A 15,384-nucleotide genomic window follows, 5' to 3' on the forward strand; every position below is an offset into this window, starting at 1 on the left:
GCCCACCCGCAGCAGGACACCCCCTCCGCAAACGCGGGGGTCGGGGGGCACCGGGCCCCGCACCTGCGGCCGCTGGGGCGGGTGGATGCGGTGTAGCGGCGGCACAGCGGGGGCTGCCGCATCGCCCGCTCCGGCCGCTCCGCTTCCCCCTGCTTTAGTTCTGCTGTCAATCGCGCCTTTTTAAATTATTATTTTTAATTATAATTTTGATTTTTTTTTTTTGTGCTGACCGCGTGGCTCAGTCCCCCGGCGGCGGCCGCGTTACCTGCGCGGGGGGGGGGGGGGGGGCGCGGGGCCGCCTGTGCGGCAGCGCTGCCAGCATCCCCCAGCCCGGATTTGCATGCGAATGGGCGCGTATCCCGGCAGATGTCTTGCCTCATCCATTCACACGGGGGAATGTGAAAAGACACGGAGTCTTCAGTGTAACAATAGCCCTTAAGAAAATGGCATAAAGGCGCAGTGTGAGCGGGGCTGCCCGGCACCGGCGGCTCCGCCGCCCTCCCCCGCGGCCCGAGCGGCTGCCGGCGGGGCCACGGGGCCGAGCGGCCGCCCCGCACCTCGGGCACCGCGCTGCGGGGGCACTGCGGCCGCTGGGTGCTGCGCGGCGGGGCTGGGTGCTGCAGGGTTCCTCTGCCCGAGCCGCCTCCGCCGCCCGCGCCCGCAGCGAGGCTTTTTTATCGTTATTTTCATTTCGGAAATCGGTTGCCTAGAAGATGCGCGGGGCAGGCGGCGGGGCGGCGCAGCCCCGGGCCCTCCCTGCGCGGGCGCGCAGCGGGACAAAGGGCCCTGCTGGCCTCCCCTTTGTTGGGGGCTGCCGGCTGTCAGGGGCCATTGAGCGCCGGGGGCTCGCCCCCGCCCCGTAAAGCCCCTTTGAGAGGAGGCGAGTGCGCATTGTGCCGGCGGTTCTGTCCTGCCGGGGAGACACAACAGATGTTGGCCTGCTCTTTTACCTCCTTCCCCAAGTTATTTAGTGCTGGTTCGGTGCGTTTTTCCCACTGGGCGATGGAAGGAAAAGTGACAGAATCCAACTCAAAGTAAGAATACTGTCGTGCGAAGGCGAGAGATCACACGCAGGATGCTCACGCATCCATCCTGGAGCTGCACGGTAGCTCCCAAGCTCCTCTCTATACAAACTAGTTTGTGAACCTTTAAGTCTTTTTCCTTGCAGGCTTAAAAGGATCCCTATAAAACACACTTGGTATTTCTGAGCAAGACTGTAAACCTCAGAATAGTTCAGATGTGCGCAAGGTGATCTCATGGGTGCTTCAAATGCCCAAGGTCACGTACCACATTGGTCCCAACCATACTCTGAAGGGTCCTACCAAAGTATATCCAAAAGTCTGACAAGTTGAAATTTAAATTAAAGGACTGACACACTGACAGAAAGAGAGCAGAACCAACGCACACAGCCCCCCTGATGACCAAGTGTTTAGGGGTAGAGTGTTTGCTATGTCAGGTCACAGTGGGGGCTCCTTCCCCTGGCCCAGCTGGGGCGTGCCGTGTCCACACGCCTGCGCTGCAGCCCCCTGCCCTGCCCTGGCCCAGGAGGGTGAGACCCAGGCTTTGCAAGAGCTGAAGTTTAACTTCTGCTGTAAAAGTTGAAGTGTTATCTGAATAAAATTTTATGTAGTCCCTCCCTACAAAATTATATCTCACTGTAGGCATTTTGGACTTTAACAAACCAGTTACTGTGATGACTAGAAAGTATTTTCCATTTACCTAGAACAGACATGAATACTACTACTGATTATTAAAGGAAATAGGTTTTTGTATCAAGTTGTACCAATCGTAAAAGGATAAAAACTTTTCAACATTAACTGTGAAAGACCTTCTTTTAATTGACATGAATAATGCTGAGCGCATCCAAACTTACGCTGCAAAAAGAAACTTCTGTTCAGTCTGGTTCACCAGGGCTCAGACAACTGTGCAGGCGCGGATCCAGCTTGGAGGCTAGGAAGCCCTGGTTTCAAACCAGTCCTGTATGCGTTTCATTCCAAATGTGATTGCTGAAATAAGCATTAGTTAAAGCTTTCATCAGCATATCATAAATAAACACTAAGTACCCCTTGGTAGGTGAAGAGCTGCTCCTTGCCGCTGGGACGCGCAGCACAGCGGCAGAGGCAGCAGCCCACGCGGAGGTGATGCTGCAGCCTTTTGTTTTACTTCGATACAGTATCGTGGCACTGCAGAAGCCAGAAAAACTTTTGCTAATCGTCGTGCTGTATTCCTGCTGCATCCGTCTATCAGCAGGCTGCCGCCGCCAAGGCAGGCGGCAGCCACCAGCTCTTGATTATTTTTTTGTAGGGACACTTAAAGCACCTTGGATGAATCATAACCCCAGTCAAGTATTACTGCTACTGCAGCTTGCATAGTTTAATATTTACTGAAAAGGTAATTTATTTGCATTATTGAGTCTACAGCGGTTTTTTTTCTTGCTGTTAGGGATGATATAAACTCCAAGTTAATTTCAACAATATATTTTTTTTTAATTTCTTGTACAAATTGTTTTGAAGCTATTATTTCTGTTAATGATATCCGTGAGTAAAAAAAGTTTTTTTCACTTTGGTAGAGGGGTTGGAGCTCTATGCTACATTATTTCTGCCTCTTCTGGATCTGCCACTTCCCCAGGCAAGCACCTTGGAGCACGCCTGGTCCCAGGTCGGGCTTTGTGTCAGGCTCAGACTAGGATCAGGCAGCAGAAAAAGACAAAACCAAAGAAAAAAAAAAGTTGTGATGTTTATAGAAAGACACTGGTTGTTACCAGCATTTACTTTTTTTTTTTTTTTCAACCAGTAAAGTAGCAAGATGCTGAAAATGTTTACTGAAGAGCCAAACGTTTTCAGAAATAAAAATAATTTTCTTTTATGGCGCATTTTGTAACTATGGAGGTGACTGTTCTTTGAAGCCCTGATTAATATAAATGAGTTGTAATTTTCTGACCAAGCCATCCTAGTTCACATATATTATTCCATTGGCAGACATGTGGTCTCCACAGCTGTCCCCTCATTTGTGTATGAAATGGAAACACTGGTGGCATTTGTAGGTTACCATAGTTACACGAACAATACACGTGTGAGGCTTCATCCTGCCAAGCTCCAGATTTTTTCCTGGCAGACATTTTGCAGACACAGAACTGAAGAAAATCTATGTAAAGTTTTTGGAAGCACATAAATCCGTTTCTCCTCCTCTCTGTTTGTGTAATGTTATTTGACAGGGAACCTGCATTTCAGGCTCAGGACAGCTCAGTTCTGCATCTTCTCCCAGTTGGGGAGGCCATCGTGGGAGATGCGTGATGCTCCCAGGAATCATAAATTCTAGGCTTCAGTCAAAAGCAGTTAAGTAATTAGCAGGGTCGGGCCTTAAATGCTCTGAGAAATACAAAACACGTCTTTCTTAAAAATAACTTTCAGCACAGCAAGGTCTATGCAAAACAGAACATCTGAGTTGCAATAGCTTTTCTCCCAGTTGTGTTACGCGGGTTAGCAATGCCTGTTGGGCTCCTGGGGGAGTGGAGGGGTGGGGAGGAGCCAGCCCCCGCCACCCGCTCCATTGGGAGCATCTGCAGAAATCCAGGAAAGGGCACTGAAAAATATTCCCTCACTCAGTTTTGCTCTGTGGTTACCATGTACCTGCTAGGGGAAGAAAGATGGGCAAGAATAAAGAAAATCACCAAGTTGGCTTAGGAATGGGTTGTGTCAGTATATCATAAAACTAGTAAATAATGGGGTTTCTCTAAGACTCGGAGTGCTTAAATTCGGCATGGAGAACTCAGAAGACTACCTTGATAAGAAACAGTCTACAGAGGGTGTGCTTGAGTTAGTCAATGATTTTTCCAGTCTGATTCTCATCCTGTAGCTGTTACTAATGGACTTCGTAAGGTCAGGAACAGAACGTGACTCCATACGAGTTTAAGAGGTACCGGATTAAAGTTCTTGTCGACCACATTCTCCTATTCATTGCTGCTTAAAGCCCTACAATTTTATTCAAATTTTGTTTTGCTATTTATATGTCATCTTTCATTTTCCTACATACGGCACTGAAGGAAAATACTGGGTTAGCCTGTTTTGGATTGGCCTAATTCTTCTCCTGTTGAAGACCGCAGAAGTCTTTGGCATCAGTGGGAAGAGAATTAGTCTCTGCTCTTAAATTCTGCTGCAAAATGTTCTTATAACTTCACCTTCTAATTCATAAGATCATAATGTGGTGCTACAAGCCAGCATTTTCTCAACTTTCCAGCTGGCTGAATCAAAAGAACAGGACCTGGTTTTTACCTGGAGCACAGTTTCTAAAGATCAAGTATTTGAGATGGAGTAGATACCTACTGCTTTTTTCTTCTCTTCTCTTTTCTTTTCAACTTAAAGAACAACAGGGCAAAGCAATTGTAAGTAACGGTCTTGAAATATTTAACAAGGTGCTGTACTGAGAATGCACAGAAGTTATAAAAGTGCCATAGAGAAACAGCTCTTTCCTTTATTTTATTGGCTACCGTGGTCTTGCTACATAACTCTCTCTGCTGAGGTGCCGCCCTTTGGTCCTCGGTGGTGACACAGCCCAGTATTTTCCCCAGGCACTTACCAAACAGAAGCAGTGCCGTTAGTGCTGGAGGCAAAGATTACTGTTGGGGCTGGGGTTCTTTTAGACATTTGAGGGATTAAAACCATCTTGTTTCCAGGTATTTAATTTAACAAACTCTAGTGGTTCCAGCAATTTTGGCATCTGTCAGCTTTGATTAGAGCAGGAGTCCTGACCGCTTTTTGAAGCCAAGTCCCCTGCAAGGTATCTGGCAGGGTTTGCCTCTCGCTGGTTACTCCGGCGTTACCGAACACCCATGGGGCTGCTCCCACCAGTGGCTCAACTGGTCCTGGTGTGGTACAGCCTCTCTCCACATCCAGTGGTGCCTGGCCAGGCAGGGGTGGGCAGCACCAGCCCCTGTGCAGGGGGGGGCCTTCTCGCAAGGGAAGGGAGTAAAACCCCAGGGGGGTGTTGGGGTGGCTGGGGCTCTGCATGCCGTGGGGCTCCAGGAGCAGGAATAGAGCAGGATCTACCCACCAGCTTGTTCTTCCAGCGCTGCGGGTGGGAGCCATCGCTGCCCCATCCCGCTGGCAGCCTGAGTCCCAGCTGGATGGGGCAGCCCCATGTCCCTGGGGACTACCAGCGGGGAGATCGGCATTGTCAGCTGAGAGGCACTTGCTTCACCTACAGGGTCACTTTTGTAGACAAGCAAGGAGGTCTGACAGTCAAGTGCAGGACTGAAAAATGGCACAGCTGGCACTGGGAAGCTGTGTCCGGCACGTCCATTTGATGCTGCTTGTGCACATATTGAATATTAATCCTCTAGAAATGCCAAGTTCTGGTTTCACATACACATACTCAGTACCAAAGACAGCAGAAGGTTCAGGCTGACACCAAACCCAGACTCCCCTGTTTTCAATAAACACCCATCAAAGCTGGAGGAACTCCACCGCTGACAATGCAGTTAACCCAGATCTCCATCTCTAGCTGCCGTCTTTGTCCTTTTCACTGCAGTGCTTCACCAGAGGTCACTAGTCCTTATTTTATCAGTCAGGTTTTAAAGATTACATTAATGGTGTGGAGACAACTAGGGGCTGTTTCAGTTCATGGAAAATGTTGTCTGAGTTTCTCCTCCATCCTGGAGTCGGATCTATCGCGTACTCCTCAATGCCTGATTTTGTTTCACTTGTAACTACTTTTGTACAGTCAATGTGACTCGAGTTGTCAAGCAAAACGCAGCCTGGAGTTTGTCTTTATGTAAAAGCTGGATTCACGCTAAACTCATGACTAACCCCCACCTGCAGCAGCACTACTGTGGGGTGGGGGGCCTCCAGGACATGCACTGTGACGCCAGCCCAGCTCCCGGGCAGCCACAGCTCCCAGGTTTGCATACGGTCCAAAAGGCTTGGTCTACCTGGACTAGCCCAGGATTTCTGTGGGTTTGAGGGCTTGGTTGGCCAGCAACATGGTGAAGAATCAGACTGGCTTCTAAGAAACACATAAAAGTTCAGAGAGAATTCTTGAGCCTGTCCAGAATTCGGTAGAAGAGCATTTTATGTTTTGGTTTTTTTTTATAAAATATCAATCAAAGCTTGGATTGTCTTTTTGTAATTTGAAAGTGTTTGTCACTGATATAATGAATCCTACATTTTCTGTTATTTCATGCATCATACAATTTATTTGATTAAGCAAGTCCAAAAATACCTAGTAAATGCACACCTTGCTAATGTGCTGCATATAATTACTAGGATGCAGATGAGCTACTGATTGGCCTTGCTAAATGTTTAAATTACAAATGATCCATCACTCTAACAGAAATAGAGTAAATATTGATAGTTACGGAGCTCTACCACTCATAATAGGCATTGCAAAATAACTTATTTTACCCATAGATGAAACCAGTTAAGTGAACCAGCTGCAAAAAGTTTTTAAACAGGTGATTGAAAACAGGTCTTTAAAATGGTTTCATCTATAAGGCAATGAGTAAAACCAGATAAGTGTTCTTTATAAATTCACTGGCAAATGTTTTCCTCTATCCTTCTGCCCACTTCAAGTGAAAGAAGTCCAGGATATACAAATATTATTGTCCCTGAATGAATCAGCTTCATTGGGTAAAGACCTTATCTGTAAAGCATCAATAACTCAACATTTTGAGAGAAATAACTTCTATGTTTTCTGCAATAGGCAGCTATTTTAGTACCTCCAAGATTTGCAAAAACTTATGAAATAAACCTATCCGGGGAAAAACTGCTGACTTTGCCATGACAAGACTGAGGACTGAAGCTAAAGGAACAATTTATAGGTCTCTTCTTAAACATACAAATACATTAATTATGACATATTTTATCTCTCGATCACATAAACATCTCAAAACAGGATTGTGATCTCTGAGCATGAAACAAAGTCTCAAAATACAGGTGATACTTGAGATAACGAGAAATAGCTAAATATAGGGTATTAACATTTCCACCATTCTCAGCTGAATGAGCCCTCCTTTCCTGATGACATGGCAGATGACCTGCTCTACGTTCCAAGCAATACTCCTTGAACAATTTTGGAATGAAATACTGATTGAAAGCATATGCTCCATAGAACGTGTATTTTCTCAGGACAGTGTAATGGTACGTTGGGTATCAGTTGTGAATGAAAGAAGGAGGTCTTCAGAAAAAATGGCAAAAATTTTGTGTAGAAGCCCATTTGAAACCACAAAAAGACTTATAACAAAATGCAGGGGACAGCCATGTAATACAGCTATCTAACTGGAAAGAAAATAACTTTTTTTCTTAGATCAGAGTAAAGCCTTAGTTCAGAGTAGTACCAAAACCAAATCTGTGGCCACTTAATGGAATTACTTCCATCCCATCTCGACTTGGTTGAGTTCCAAATCTTCGTCTTGGTGCTGACAGCCTTTGTATTAGATCTCAGCACCTCCTATGATAAATCTGTTTATTTTGTTATTGGTATGTTCAGAGTCTTGAGTGAACAGCAAGGTGTTACTTATATGTAAATACAGCTCAGAAATAGCAGATTTGATCTTGCAAGCATGTAACTCCTAGGGAAAAAAATAATAAAAGCCTATTTTATTCTAAGGGCTGAAGTCTGTGTAAGCACGCTACATGTATAAACTGTGCAGATACAGAAGTAGGCTAACAGTAAAATACAGTTTAATACTTAACCACTAATAATTGAAAACTAAACACATAGTACAGCCACAAGAAATGGAATTATCAAAGTATAGAGTGTAATGAGGACCAGAAAAAGAACTCTTTTTCTTGCTTGAAGATAAACAGTTGAAGCTATAGATGACTGGCTAATTACATAGACTTATGCACGCATGTGTACATGCAATTTTTAAATAAGTTCTATGCACTTCCTACAGCCAGTGTTATGATGTTGATTTTATAAATACCTACTGCGATACCGACTCATTTCAGTTTTTATTTATTGGCTACCATTTCTAGCATGGGATTTTTTGGCATCCTTTATGGTAGTAGCAACTACTTACACACCGGGGTCTTTCCCAACTGTGGGGGATCCTGAATGACTCATAAAACTGGAGTTTGATCTAGAACTGTGTAGGAAGCAAAATAATCACACTGCCAGAAAGCTAGTCAGCAAAAAGAGAGGAAGAGGATCTTTCTGTTGCTTCGTGAAAATCCTCTGGAGTTCTGGCATCCATATTTCTCATGGTTAAAAATATTTCTTATGTGCTCCTTATTTCATTATTATTAATACTTCACCTCCACTAGCCAAGCTGCCTTCGCTCTCAAGAGTAGTTAAAAAAAAAAAACAAAACAGGAAATTCTACTCCAATATCCAACCCAATCTCTTAATGCCCTTGTTCCTCTTCCACAGCTCATTTTCTTTAAAACAAACAAACAAACAAAAAAAACCAACACAAAAACATACAAACCAAAAAAAAACCTCCAACAATTTTCACTTGCACTGTACTGATTTTGAGAGACAGTAAGAAGCAGAGATTATCTGAGTTGCTCTGGTATGAAATCCTCGTGAGGTAGGTGCCCCCATGGCTAAGAAGATGTTCTGATCCTTCCATGTCATTCCGAGATCCCAGATATGCCAAGACTGAATTCTATTTCTTCAAATGTGATTAGAAGACAAAGCAGTGTGTCTCTAGTCTTGGTCCTCTTCCATTCTTCACCCAGCAGATACACTACATGCAAAAAATAGTTGGAACGGGTCTTCCTAAATTAGTTATGTTCCGTAAACTTTAGACACTGTGCAAGCTAAAGCCAATTAGGTTTAAATTCTCTCGGGCATCTAATATATATGGAAGGCGGTGAATGCATTACAGCATGTACAGGTGGAAATGGAATCATTTCTCCTGTGGTTTGTCCCCCATCAGCTGCAGGTATCGCCCTGCATTTCAGTGCAGAAGGGAAAAGCTGCAAGGAAGGTCTCATGAAACCGGCTCCTAACCTGACAGTGGAAGTTATTTGGTTAGCTGTCCGAAAAGGTGATCTCGTAAAATAATTTTATCTGGTAATTATGTGGAATGAAGATAATAATCACAGACATGATTCTTCTCCGTCAAATGAAATAAAAGCCTTACTACTGCCTTCGTATCAAGCCGGAGTAGACCCTGCGTAGCAGGACATGGAAACTAGAGTCGTGGGCAATAAAAGACCAGCCCAAGTTGTCCCAAGATTGATCTATTTTATGATAGTCAACATAGTAAGAAAGTAGATAATAAATTGGGTTTCTAATGTAAGATTATTACTACCGTACAAACTTACCTGGCCTTTCAGGTTTTCAGGGCTTTTGAATGGGTTTATGAGGTGGGTTTTTTTCTTCTCTAAAGAAAAAGCAAATGAAACTATATAATTTGACAACCCATTGTTTGGAAAGCACTTATTATTCCTGATGTTTCTAATATGAATTGTTAATGGTAATTTGTACAAGATTTTCAAACAGATGACAGAAGTTGGGTTGCAATTCCATGGTTGATTTGATGGGCCATCAATATACAGTAGCTGTACTCTGCACAGTATCTAGCTCCTTCTACTCAAGATCAGTGTATGAATGAAAATAATTTTTCTTTCTCCTGCATATTTACATCAATATTTTAATGAAGAAGTCTTAGGAATATTTACATCAATATTTTAATGAAGAAGTCTTAGGAATAAACCCCAATAAATTACAAATTTTAAAGATTTAATATGCTGTTTCTACAGTGCAGACATTATGAATAGGATGCTCTTCGCGTTTTTTCTGTGGAGATAAGACTAGTATTTTTCAAAAGAACACAGATAAAGCATGCTAAGGTCATCTTGAAATACAGCAAACCGCCTTCTCAACAGAGCTTTCCCTAAAATTAAACACTGACTTTATTTTGACGAAATGTGTGCACAGACAAGAAGACAAAGTAGGCATTATTTTCAAGGAAAAAAAAAGCCCAAACCTTAAATATTACAAAACCCTGAGGATGTGTTTTGAAGCTTTATACCATTATTCACATCCTACAGGCCCTTGGTTTTGTCTTTGCTTTTAGTAACCAGCTCCCATTTTCACTTTTTGGTATGCTCTTTCAGCTGACTCGCATCATTTCCAGCTTGACTCTTCTGTATTTTGCTTATTATTGTAAATAGCTTATTTCCTGATGGTATCAGAGACTAAAAACCTCAGTGTAAAAGACTTACTATCAGGCATGATTCCGCAATATTTTTCTAAATAGAGAGGACTGGACTTACAAATCTGATTCCTGGGAAAGGAGCCCGTTCCATAGGTTAGCTGGAAGTATCCTGGTTATTAAACTCAATGGCCAAGTCCAGTCTCTTTCTCTAGGATGATCAGGGTCACTGATGCTTTTGACTGCAGTAAGCCCCAATTTTAGTGACACAACACTTCAGACCAGGTTTCGCATTGCGCTTACTCATGTGCTTTAGTGGGTGCACACACATATTCACCTGGCGCTGCTGAAATGCCTGTCCCTCCTAAAGCACGACCAAGGGCTATTGCTCACCTGTGGCACGGCACCTATAGCTCAGGTCTTCTCTATAGAAAATGGGCAGGTAAAGAACTGCCAAGGCCCTTCTGAAGCTCAAAGCAAGGCAAGGCACTTTGTACCTCTGACACACACGCAGTACCCTTTCCTTAAACTTGTCAAACTGTCTTAACCCGACTGCAGTGAACTCAGCCTGAGCTCGTTACAGGCCAGCTCATCTCCAGTGTTGCTTCTACCATGAGTAGCTCTTCAGGCTAGAGCTTTGCCAGGCCAGCCAAGCCAGGCTCGTTCAGCATCCCCTCTCTGAACAGGCTCTCCCATTCCCCGGCTGTGGAGCAAGCCTTGTGCTGATCCTCGCCTGAATTCAGTTTTCTCGAGCACCACGTTCTAGCTGAAGCTTCACCAGTTCTTACACCTTGGCACTAATACTGGGTCACTGCAGCATGCCCCAGATCCCTGGGCACAGGTGCTGGGCTGTCTAACCCGCTTCTTCCTGACGTACCTGAATCCAGGACGCAGCAGCCCAAGGACAAGTTTTCCCAAACTGACTGATGATGAGGGCTGTTTAGATGGCAGTAGTTTCACAAACGATGATGATGGGGAACAAGAAAGCTGCACGAGTCATTAGCAGAACATTAGCACAACAGACAATTTTCCGAAAGACTAGCTACATTACTTAGGCTCAATATATGAAAATGTTTCTGTGGAGAGATGGGTAGGTACTGCAGATCAGGGTGTTCTTCTGGCTCACAGCAAGTGCAAAATAAATTGCTTGTCTTAGCCCGAGGTAATTTTCTTCATGTATCTGATCCCTCAAACTTTTACCTAGGCACATTTAGCACATGTGGCTGCCAACCAAAACCTGTGCCGATGCTGCTTGCAATATAAAAGAAATTTTGCAAGAATGAGCCACTTAACTGTGGAGAGAGAAGATTTTCTGTGGTAGTATCACTGTTTCAAAACAGGCATCCAAATATCCATGTGCAAAATGTGTTGGGTTTTTTTTCCATTAATTTCTAATGGTGACCATTAATACTGTTGTCAAGACAGTGGCAACACTTTGTCTTCATATTACCAAGAAAAAATTGTTTAGTATCTGGTTTTTTTTAGTTGGCAAGTTAGCTATGCACACTTAATGAACAGTAATTTCATGATTGTCCGTTCATGTTCTCTTCTTACTGCATTGTGGACTTAAACATACTTTTTCTATGGATCACCTGAAAAACGAGACAAACTCTTAACAGCCATCAGCAAGGCTATGGTGCCGGCACACACCTCTTTCCACCCCACAGGAAAGCTGAAATGAAGGATCTTCTGCTCCATAATACCAAATACCCACCTTACAATTCCTTGGGCCAAACAAATTTTCAATATTAAACAGTTTTCACAACCTCCCTGGCAAGGGAACAATGCTTACGTTTTCTGCCCCCAAGAAACACGACCAAGCCCACAGCCCAGGCAGCCAGGGTTTGCTGGCTGGCAGGAACATGGGTTCTTAATGTACTGGGTGCCGAGAGTGCTTTGGAAAATGCATTTATTTAGCCCTTACTAAAATAATTCCCTCCATATCTCCTGTATAAAATTAACCATTATTTCTGTTGATACCAAGTTAACAGCCGTTATGACCGTTGTGGTTTGCTACAGCAGGAAATATGAATTTAATAAATGAGAGGGAAGGGAGATAATGCTAAAAGCTATCCTTCACCTAAGCTCAGTTTCTCCTGAAAGAAAGTATAATACCCTCTTACTCTTTAGGGAAATTTTTCCTCACCCGGTATTTTTAAAAGAAATTATTAACACATAATTAGAAGTGCCTTCAATCACGTGACCCATATTAAATACCATTTTCAGAAAAAGGAAAAAAAAAAAGATTTTGTGATATGATTCTGTCCTAAGGGTGGTTTTGAGGACTGGTATTCTCCCTTACTCCGAAAAGCCTGGAGCCAGCTACCAGGGATGTACTGTATTAGTTTTATGTTAAAAAAATAACAACTTCATACAAAAAGGATCTCAGTGGGCAGAATGCTGAGATGTCTGGCAGAAAAGGGGCAGACACCAGCACTCCAATTCTTCTCAATTCAGTCTCACTGATTCCAGTGAGAGTTGGGAACTTTCCCAGGAGCTGTCCCCGGTTTCTCCACAGGGACTTGGTGATTATTCATTGGCAGCTATTTAGAACTGCATACTGTCATACTGTCACAGGTTTTCCTTTCAAAACCTGGTTGTTCTCCAGCTTATAAAAAAAAATAAAAAATAAAATCCTACATACATCTCTCCTGTCTTGCGTTTATGTGGAAGGATGTGATTATCATTCTAGATAGGGCTTCAGAACCTGAGTAAGAGTCTAACATTGCAGGAGCATAGTCTTGTAGCAAAAAAAATCATGCTATTCCATTCCTTTGGACAGTACCCATCACAGCGGTGTCTGGGACTAGTCCTGCCGATGCTGCCGAGTCGGCTGGGGCGCAGGGACAGCTGTTGGTGACCCTTCGGCAGGGGCAGAGAGCTGGCAGCTGCCTCTTACAAACATGAGAGCTGAGATGGTCAAGCGTATCCTATACAAACAGCAGAACAGAAGCAGCTATTGCTATTTAGTTATATAAAAAACTGCAGTGCGCTTTTTCGCCGATAACGGCTGCCTCTCTGTTTTTTATCAGAGCAACGGATGGGGTTTTATAGCATAAGCAGCAGCTAAAGCAAAAGTCCATGACTTGGGTTTTCCCTCATGTGGTGGCCTCTGGGCTGCCATTCACATAAGCACAGCACTAAAATGGACTGGGGCGTGTGTAGCCCATCAGAATTTACTTCTTGATTACACTTTTTCATTTATAGCTTCATCCAAGCTGCCGTGGGCTGGGGGAGATTGGAGACAGTAATGTTCAGGTCATTTCTAAAGAACATTTTCCAGTTAAAGAAAATTAAATCCATTTGCAGCAGAAAATAGCTAGAGAAGAGAAAGTGTCACTAATAACTTGTAAAATCATATGTTTACAGTGATCATAAACCCAGAACTCTATTCAATAAAACCAGAAATGCCTTCTTACCAAGGATGAGCAATAACTGTAATGTGCAAATAAAAGGATATAAATATTCAACAAAGCAAGGATAAATTTGATTATTATTTTTTTCCCCAAAAATCTAGATGTGCTCCAACATATTTTAGAAGCAGCTTTGAAGTCTTTTTCGGGCACTTTAATTTTAAAGTATTACATGATTCATATAACTACATCAGTACTAAAACATCATTAGGGCCCACAGCTTTCTAAGGCGTGGACTTTTCATCTACTTAGAAAAAAGTTATGGGAGAGACTCTGGGGGCTTGACTGCCGGGAGCAGCATCGTCTCTCGTAGTGGTGTGGGGTTTGGTGCAGGCTGCTGACCGCCGTGCCCCGCGGAGCCAGGCTGGACCAGAGGCATCTCCCTGCGCAAGGCGGGGTGGCAGCTCAGCACCTCCCGCACATCTTTACCAGCTGAAATCACTGCCTGCATTATTAACAGACAAATACTTTAATTTGAAAAATTTGAAAAATCTGGAATTAAATCCATTAAACTTCAGATGTCACCAGTGTTCCTAGAACTGCCTAGCTTGGGTCAGCAACAGATGTATTGTTATTGAGAGGAGCATTCATTAAAGTCAGCATAACGCAGTTTATGCCAGCCTCCTCGTCGCTCTATGTTAATATATTCCTTACTATTACAGTGCAGCTAGGATTTTTTTTCTAAACACAGTTAATGACTTATTCAATTCTTCCGTCAGTTGAAAGTTACTTGAGAAGGAGTATTTTTCTTGTGTTCTATATCTGTTTCCCACCCTTCAGCATCGTCTCCTCAGCTCTCACTGAAGTCTCAACTACTGGAGAGAAAAATCTAACTTAACACAGTCAAATGCTTTCTGGCTAACACTCCTGTTCCACTTCCTCCAAAACACAACCACAGAACAAGTAACAGCTTGCCAAAATCAAAATGTTACATGGTGTGTTCTACTTGCAGCACTGTATCATAATAGCAAATAAAATACTGTCATTTCATTTTTAATATGCTGATCAGATTTTGAAGTAAAAGTGTTGTATAAACGGCATTCCTGTCACCACTATTTAGATGACTATTTTAAAACTGTTTTTAAAAGCTGTACTTAGTTTTATTATTTTATATAGCAGTATCTCTTCTGTGCTTTGACTAGATTGAGGCTTCACTACGTTCTAATTGAAAAAGATGCCATTTCCCGCTTTCTGCCATTACAATTTATCACTGTTACATACTCCATCTCAGCCATAGCACAACTTGATTATTTTAGTTACATAAAAAGAAAAAAAACTTTTGTTTGAGAAGTCTGAACTGCAATCATTAGAGCATGAGATTTACAGCGTTGCCTCGAATTTCAAGAGGTCTGCTCTTTACAGCCTTATGCAGATCTGTCACATGCCTTGCTTGCACATGCTTTTATTTAATTCCAAGCTCACTGAACACATGCACTAACCTGGTTAACCTTCACTGTGACTTACGGTGTGCTTTATCTGCCAATATCGATGTGCCCAACAAGCCAAAAGAAATACAGCTGGGCATGTGAAATGGCCACCACAAGCACTAGCTGGGAGAAAATCACTTCATGCAGCATCACCATCGCCAAAGCAACATAGTTGGGAGCTGAAAGACGGGCAGCCAGGGTATTTACTGGCACAGGCCCTAGATTTCAAATTTGTACACATACACACAGAGAAACTCTCAAAGCTGTACCCATGCTTCTTACAACAGCAGTAATACATAAGTTCGCAGGTAACAAACTCTTTCCTGGAGCTTACTTTTTCAATAAAGCGAAAAGGGGAAAGATTTTACTAAGAGCTTAGATGTTGCTTGAGTACGTGGCAACACAACAGATTTTCTGAGGTACTTTGGACCCTGTTGGGTTA

At 43.2% G+C, this 15,384-nt stretch overlaps 1 protein-coding gene across 3 annotated transcripts in view; it reads left to right on the forward strand.

The window, feature by feature from the left end:
* Positions 1–15,384, forward strand: part of LRRN1 (leucine rich repeat neuronal 1) — a 51,501-nt gene that overhangs the window by 27,261 nt on the left and 8,856 nt on the right. The window lies entirely within an intron of this gene.

Source organism: Falco punctatus, assembly GCF_963210335.1.
Source record: "Falco punctatus genome assembly, chromosome: 4".
NCBI lineage: Eukaryota > Metazoa > Chordata > Aves > Falconiformes > Falconidae > Falco > Falco punctatus.